The 8,824-nt window shown below is 42.7% G+C and overlaps 1 protein-coding gene across 2 annotated transcripts in view; it reads left to right on the forward strand.

Moving 5' to 3' along the window:
* Window positions 1-1,769, forward strand: part of LOC137884334 (uncharacterized) — a 5,026-nt gene extending 3,257 nt beyond the window's left edge. For both annotated transcript variants that reach the window (XM_068726112.1, XM_068726111.1), the window contains one exon: window positions 1-1,769. This exon is cut by the window's left edge and continues 2,047 nt beyond it. The gene's annotated coding sequence lies outside the window, so the exon portion shown is untranslated.
* The last annotated feature ends 7,055 nt before the right edge of the window (window positions 1,770-8,824 follow it).

An 8,824-nucleotide genomic window follows, 5' to 3' on the forward strand; every position in this document is an offset into this window, starting at 1 on the left:
TGCTATATTAACTTTGTAAATCTAAATGTAACATAAATACATAGATGTAAATGTACTGGATTTCTTTAAATCAAAATAATGGTAACTGATAGCAGCCAGGCCCATTGTCGTCAATACCCGATCCAGCTGTTTGAGTCAGTATCGGACCAATATCCGACATCAGTATCGGCAGTGTTTCCCATTAATTACCTAGGCCAGTGATTCGCTCTATTTTAGTCCGCCAAAGTTTCATAATCAACCAAAAATATTGTTACACTTCTTAGTGGATGGGCTGGCTAGCTCTTTCCATGCAGATTTCCTATGTACCTAGTAACTAATATTGTCAATAAATATAGTTAAGTTAAAAGTATAATATTTCCCTCAGAGATGTAGTGAAGTTTAAAGTTACATAAAACGTGAATACTCAAGTAAAGTAGGCTACAAATACCTGACAGCTACTGATGGAATCATTTTGTTGTATTTCTGTTTTGTTGGGGCTTTTTTATGTGTTTTAATGAAAACTGAGTGACAAAGGAGATGTGAGAAATGGCCAGAGTTGATAAAACTGCCAAGACTTAAAGAATTTAAGCCAGATACTCCCTCCGTTCCAGAGTAGTGACATGCTTATTGAAAGAGAGAAATCTGAGGCCAAGTTAGGCTGGAAGCAACGAGTTCAGTCTCTGATAGCCATGAGAGAAAAGGCAGAGCTCTTGGCTAAAGTAGGCAAAGGAGAGAAACTCTTCCATCGTCAATAATCTCAAGACCAGATGCAACTGAGACCATGACAAGGTCTAAACTAATTCCATCAATTAGGAATGCACCGATCTGCCTTTTCCCAATAACGATATTCTTATTAATACTTATTCTTGGGCATCGGCCGATGTCGACTACTGATCCGACACCAGTTTTTAATTAATAAGATGTATTCATAACTATGTGGAAGTGACAAGGATCATTCTTTTAAGTGTAAGAAACCATCAGGTCTGACTTAAACATTGCTTTATTAACTTTGTAAATCTAAATGTAACAAATAAATACATAGATGTAAATGTACTGGATTTCTTTAAATCCAAATAATGGTAATCGATACCAGCCAGGCCCATTGAATATATAAAGAGTCCACATTTTGTCCTGCAACCATTATCTTCCTGACTCCATTACCACCAATGTAAAAGTTTAAACCTGCGGCTCTATTAACCTAGCCAACCTGAACAGTGAAAATGTCAGTCATTTTATTTTGTATTATATCATTTAAATATTATTAATTTTACATTGTTCAATACAGGTTTTTTTAATCATAAATATCAGCTTCTTAAGTGTTTCATTTGTTTTTATTTGCTCTTTTGAAAACATATTTAATGTGAATAATGTCAATGGATTATTCTATTGTTATTGTTATTGTCCTGTAATAATAAGGTGGCTCTTACTGAATGATGGACTATTTACAAATTGTAAGAAAAAAAGAATTAAATCAGAAGAACAAATTCTAGTAAAATGAAGTTAAAGAAGACGGAACAATGAAAGAGTTGAAAGAAAGAACCTGAAAGCTTCAGAGACTAAAGACAAAATAAAGATCAACTCATAACAACATTCATACTTTTTGTACTCTTCACATAAAGGTTTTGTTATTGCTTCTATTGGACTCAGTTTACGTTGTTTTATCAACTATTCAGTTTAATTAATTGTAGATATGAAAACATGAATATTTTAATTTCTCCTCATACTGATGTGTATTGACTTATATTCTGTTGTCCTGTGGGGTAATATGATGGCGTCTACTGAAAAATGGAGAAATCATTAAATAATGAACAATAAATAAATGTTAGTAAGACTCAAGTGTTGTCTGTTGTCCTCTGATGTGTCAGAGTGTTCTTCTTTACCTTCTGCAGCGCTTTCTCTTCCAGGACCTTTCAGGTCACTTGTTGCCATGGTGATAATTGACTGAATCCAAAGCTTCACGTGTTAAACCTGCATTCTCTCTAGTGTCCATCAGGGGGCGACTCCCCTTGTTGTAATGAAGTTGCAACAGAGTTCTAATGCTGAACAATAACTCCTTAACAAGTCCTTTATAAATGAAATATTTATTAAACTAAACTACTAAACAGCAAATAAATGAATAAAGGATCAAATGAATAAATAATATGATGAAGAGTACTGTGAACAGCAATGAACAGTGAATAAATGAAAAGGATCATATGTGATCAGGTAGAATCAGTGACTCATATCATTCATTAATGTCTATCAATGAATTCATCGTTTGACGGTTACACATTTAATGTAGTTATATTAATTCAGATTTAAGGAAGATTCTACTTCAGGTCTAAAGCTTATTCATCTGTTTTATTAATGTTTCTATCTAAGATTATTTTATTGTGACTCACATCTGGAAGTGTAATTGTTTTCACCTGACGGTTCTGATGGGCAGTCAGGAGGTTAAGCTGTGTGATGTAGTGAATGTTCCTCTGCTGCATCTCTCATCTCTCATCTCTCATTTCTCATCTCTCATCTTTGCATCTCTCATCTTTGCATCTCTCATCTTTGCATCTCTCATCTTTGCATCTCTCATCTCTGCATCTCTCATCTCTGCATCTCTCATCTTTGCATCTCTCATCTTTGCATCTCTCATCTTTGCATCTCTCATCTTTGCATCTCTCATCTCTGCATCTCTCATCTTTGCATCTCTCATCTCTGCATCTTGCATCTTGTTGGATGATAGCAGTTCGTTTGGAATTGCATTCTTCCATCTCTCACTCTGGGGCAGTTGGCATGGCTTTCTCTGGTATCTTCTGTTTGTAGGGTTGTGGGGATCACCCTTCAGCTTCAAAGTCCAGAGTAGAGAGCACCTCCTCTGACTTCTTTATCTTCTTGAGGAAGGAGGTGCAGTTAAGTATTTCACTAAACCTTATTCTACAGAATTATTGATATAAATCCGTCATAGATTGGAGAGAGGGGGGTCAGAACTCTTCCTCTTCCTAAACATAAGTTAGATCTGTTAGTCAGTTTAGATTCATGTTGCATCAAGACTTTACAGCTTCAGTAGAGTTTCTATAATAACATATGAGAAGCTTTAAACTACAGTTTATTGTTGAATATTAAACCTTTGTGACACGTGTGTTTCAGATGTTTATAATGACATCATTAAGAATAACTCCATAGAAACTCCATCAGGACTACACTGAGACTGGTTCATAAAGAGGATCAAGACTACACTGAGACTGGTTCATGTAGAGGATCAGGACTACACTGAGACTGGTTCATAAAGAGGATCAAGACTACACTGAGACTGGTTCATATATAGAGGATCAGGACTACACTGAGACTGGTTCATGTAGAGGATCAGGACTACACTGAGACCGGTTCATATAGAGGATCAGGACTACACTGAGACTGGTTCATATAGAGGATCAGGACTACACTGAGACTGGTTCATATAGAGGATCAAGACTACACTGAGACTGGTTCATGTAGAGGATCAGGACTACACTGAGACTGGTTCATGTAGAGGATCAGGACTACACTGAGACTGGTTCATGTAGAGGATCAGGACTACACTGAGACTGGTTCATGTAGAGGATCAGGACTACACTGAGACCGGTTCATATAGAGGATCAGGACTACACTGAGACTGGTTCATATAGAGGATCAGGTCTACACTGAGACTGGTTCATATAGAGGATCAGGACTACACTGAGACTGGTTCATATAGAGGATCAGGACTACAGTGAGACTGGTTCAGGACCAGATAAAAGTTCGAACCATCCTGGGGGTCAGAGAGTGAGAAAGAGAGAGACAGAGACAGAGACAGAGACAGAGACAGAGAGACAGACAGAGAGACAGAGAGAGAGACAGACAGAGACAGAGAGACAGAGAGAGAGAGACAGACAGAGACAGAGAGACAGAGAGACAGAGAGAGAGAGAGAGAGAGAGAGGCAGAGAGACAGAGAGAGAGAGAGACAGAGAGAGAGACAGAGAGAGAGACAGAGAGACAGAGAGAGAGACAGAGAGACAGAGAGAGAGACTTGGTGTGATTCTGGACGATAAAAGCTTTGTTGTTGAAGCTCCAACATGCAGATTCACTGCAGTGACGGCGGGGTCAGCTGACAGAGGGAGCGCTTGTTTAACAACACACACTCCATCCCAACGGGGTCCTCTGTAACTGTAGAGCCAACACACACACACACACACACACACACACACACACACTGTGGAGCAGTTTATGTCAAGACACACTGTTGTACCATTGTGGTTCAGATGAGACAAGACTTTGTCCACTGTGTGTGTGTGTGTGTGTGTGTGTGTGTGTGTGTGTGTGTGTGTGTGTGTGTGTGGTGATTTAACACCACATGAATCCAATCTGCAACCGCAGACTCAACTGAGTTCTGGTTGGCTGACAGGTGTCCACTGAGAGTTGTGAAGTGGGAGGAGTTAGCTCAGGAGAAAGCTCACAAACAAACATGTTGTATCTTGTTTTCTGAACAGCTGACTCCATAGTGTTTTAGAAACACCGTGGTAGTGATGCTGTAAGAACGACCTGTCAATCAGCTTGTAGCCCCGCCCCTAAATCATCCCCTGCTTTATGGTCTGTTTGACTCTAAATGGAGCATAATGTACTAAATGAACATCATGCTGTATTGAAGAAGACTGTAAACTAGAGATTGAGACCATAAACTCATGTTTACAATGTTTACTGAGGGAATAAATCAAGAGAGAAGTAGAGTCATTTTAGACTAGACTTCTATACAACCAGAGGAGTCGCCCCCTGGTGGACATTAGAGAGAATGCAGCTTTAACTGGTGACGAACCGGAGAACTTTAAAGAACCGGAGGTTGTTTATCCGACTTCGATTAGCAACTTGAGGGACGATGTCTACGACCACATTGTTTCACAAGCAGCTCCTTTACAAGCTGATAAAAAGCGAAATCTTTGCCGATATCCCCGTCTTGGACGCACAAAGACTTTTTCCGCTTGTGATTTGATAGTTCTGCTTGTTTGAGGACGGCGTGTTGGTGTTTAAAACACCTTTAAGTTCTGCCGGGTTCATTTACACCTCGACGTAAAACACCACCTTTCAGGGTCTGCAGCTCAGAATGAGGCTGCGTGTCAAACATGTGCAGCAGCAGGATTTATTCCGTCCATCTGCATCGTAACCTGCAGAGAGAGTGTGTGTGTGTGTGTGTGTGTGTGTGTGTGTGTGTGTGTGTGTGTGTGAGAGAACTGGGCCTTAACGCTGCCGTCTGACACTGTAATGTGATTACTGCACATGTCCGTTTTCATCCCGATCTGGACAACATGCTCATAATTAATCTTGGCATAAATCTGGACTTTGGCAGCAGGAGCTTGTGACACATGTTGCAACACACACACACACACACACACACACACACACACACACACACACACACAGCTCGTCGTCAGCATTAATGCAGCCGGTCTGACTTTACGTCACACAGCATCATTTACTGAAAACATGGAAAACTTGTTTGCACTAAAAATGAAATCATAAATAAAATAAAACACAGAAGTAAAAATACTTTATAATACAAAGTGAATTTGAAGCAGAAAGACTTTGTGATTTAATGTGAAGCAGAGTGAATAAGCCGCCTGTAGGACGCGTGATGCAAACATCCCGAACATCATAATCCACTAAATATGACTTTTGTCCTTGATTATGTTATTGTTGTGCAGCTGGACTGGGATTATCACAGTTCTGCATTTCTTCGTGGGGTTTGGTTCTGATACGTTGCTTTTTTAATTCTATACTTTTTTCCTTTTTCTATAATTCCAGAGACTCTTGAGTTGTAATATATTTTACATGATGATGTGATTATTTATGTGTTTATACTTCAGATTTATTTATGTTTTTGTAAAATTTTCACAGGAGCCTCTGCAGTGAAACGCCTCCTTGTTAGTCACCACAAAGTCGTATGCTAAGCTAAGCTAAGCTAAGCTAAGCTAACCAGCTGCTGGCTGTAGCTGCATATTTAAGTGCTAATTCTCACAGCTTCTTAGAGGAATGGAGGAGGAGGAGGATGAAGAAGAAGAAGAAGAAGAAGAAGAAGGAGGAGAAAGGAGGAGGAGGAAGAAGAGGAGGAACTAATGATCATAAGGGTCAAACAACAGGTCCAGAACAAGACGAGGTACAAACATAAAGGTCAGTAAGAGAATAAACATAAATTCATGGAGTAATAAATGTTTCCTGCTCTTCATAAAATCGTCTCTAATCGACCGGAGAACCTTTTGATGATCCGTCAGCAGAACGTCACATGGTGGAACACGTGGAACATGTGGAACATCAGGAGGCGAGTGCTGGCGTGAGAGCAGACCTCTCCTCCTCTTCTTCAACGCGACCAGAGCCGACACTCATTCATTAAACATGGACGGCTAAAAATAAAGGGCCTCCTCCTTTTCACCGGAGCTGCTCTCTTTAATCTGGGCCAGTGTTTGCATCATCGGCACATGAGAGAGAGATGAGAGACAAGGAGGACAAAGAGGAGGAGGAGGAGGAGGAGGAGGACGAGGAGGACGAGGACGAGGAGGAGGGTGTTTCATCAGGACCAAAAGGATGGATTCATGCTGCTGGAGAGGAGAGGTCAGGAGAGGTCTGATCTCTGACCTTTCTGCTGGGGTGTCTCCAAGGAACTGAAGTCTATGGAGGAGGAGGGGGAGGAGGAGGAGGAAGAGGGTGAGGAGGAGGAGGAAGAGGGTGAGGAGGAAGAGGGGAAGGAGGTGGAGGAGGAAGAGGGTGAGGAGGAGGAGGAAGAGGGTGAGGAGGAAGAGGGAAAGGAGGTGGAGGAGGAGGAGGGTGAGGAGGAGGAGGAAGAGGGGGAGGAGGTGGAGGAGGAAGAGGTGGAGGAGGAAGAGGAGGAGGAGGTGGAGGAGGAAGAGGGGGAGGAGGAGGAGGAAGAGGGTGAGGAGGAGGAGGAAGAGGGTGAAGAGGAAGAGGGGAGGAGGTGGAGGAGGAAGAGGGAGAAGGAGGAGGAAGAGGTGGAGGAGGAAGAGGGGGAGAAGGAAGAAGGTGAGGAGGAAGAGGGGTAGGAGGAGAAAAAGGTGGAGGAGGAAGAGGGGGAGGAAGAGGAGGAGGAGGAGGAGGAAGAGGTGGAGGAGGAGGAAGAGGTGGAGGAGGAAGAGGGTGAAGAGGAAGAGGGTGAGGAAGAGAAAAAGGTGGAGGAGGAAGAGGGGGAGGAAGAGGTGGAGGAGGGAGAGGAGGAAGAGGGGGAGGAGAAAGAGGTGGAGGAGGAACAGGTGGAGGAAGAGGGTGAAGAGGAAGAGGAGGAGGAGGAGGAAGAGGGTGAGGAGGAGAAAAAGGTGGAGGAGGAAGAGGGGGAGGAAGAGGTGGAGGAGGAGAAAAAGGTGGAGGAGGAAGAGGGGGAGGAAGAGGTGGAGGAGGAGGACGAGGTGGAGGAGGAAGAGGTGGAGGAGGGGGGGAGGAGGAAGAGGTGGAGGAAGAAGAGGGTGAAGAGAAAGAGGGGGAGGAGAAAGAGGTGGAGGAGGAAGAGGGGGAGGAGGAAGAGGAAGAGATGGAGGAGGCAGAGGGAAAGGAGGAAGAGGGGGAGGAGGAAGGGGAGGAGGAAGAGATGGAGGAGGAAGAGGGGCGGAAGAAGAGGGGGGGAGGAGGAAGAGGGGGAGGAGGAGGTGGAGGAGGAGGAGGGGGAGGAGGAAGAGGGGGAGGAGGAGGTGGAGGGATAGGAGGAAGAGGGGGAGGAGGAAGAGGGGGGGAGAAGGAGGAGAGGTGGAGGAGGAAGAGGGGGAGGAGGAGGAGGAATAGGTGGAGGAGGAAGAGGGGGAGGAAGAGGGGGAGGAGGAGGTGGCGGGATAGGAGGAAGAGGGGGAGGAGGAGGTGGAGGGATAGGAGGAAGAGGGGGAGGAGGAAGGGGGAGGAGGAAGAGATGGAGGAGGAAGAGGGGGAGGAAGAGGGGGGAGAAGGAGGAAGAGGGGGAGGTGGAGGAGGAGGAAGAGGGTGAGGAGGAAGAGGGGGAGGAGGTGGAGGAGGAGGAGAAAGAGGTGGAGGAGGAAGAGGTGGAGGAGGAAGGAAGAGGTGGAGGAGGAAGAGGAGGTGGAGGAGGAAGAAGGGGAGGAGGAAGAAGGGGAGGAGGAGGAGGAAGAGGTGGAGGAAGAGGTGGAGGAGGAAGAGGGGGAGAGGAGCGCAGGAGGGAGTAGCAGGACGGAGACGGAGGCGGAAGGAGAAGAGGATTATATTACGATTAAGATTAAAAATGTCAACTTTATCTGTTTTTAAGATGATTTTATTTGATCTCGCGACGTTTTTCACAAAAAAGAGAGAAAATCAACTATATAATATTAAATATAATAACATATAACACATAAATACAATATTAAATATAATAACATATAACACATAAATATAATATTAAATATAATAACATATAACACATAAATATAATATTAAATATAATAACATAACACATAAATATAATATTAAATATAATAACATATAACACATAAATATAATATTAAATATAATAACATATAACACATAAATATAATAATACATCTAATAATAAATAACAAATAAATAATAATACATCTAATAATAAATAACAAATAAATAGTTTAAAATACAATAAATAATAGAACTGAAGAGTTAAATAAATAATCTGAATTCCTCCATCATTTCCTCTTCTCTTCCCCTACACCTCCTTCCTCTTCCTCTTCTTCATCCTATACCTTCCCTCGTCCTCTTCGTCCAGCTCTTCCTCCTCTTCGTCCAGCTCTTCCTCCTCCTCCTTTAATCAGATTTAACCCATCTTCTTTTCTTCTTCATCTTTTCACCTCCTCTTCCTCTTCCTCCCTTCTTTATCTAAACTATTTGTTTACAGAAAGTTTT

Source organism: Cebidichthys violaceus, unplaced genomic scaffold, assembly GCF_023349555.1.
Source record: "Cebidichthys violaceus isolate CVI_PGR_0920_01 unplaced genomic scaffold, fCebVio1.0.p SCAF_38, whole genome shotgun sequence".
NCBI classification, from domain to species: domain Eukaryota; kingdom Metazoa; phylum Chordata; class Actinopteri; order Perciformes; family Stichaeidae; genus Cebidichthys; species Cebidichthys violaceus.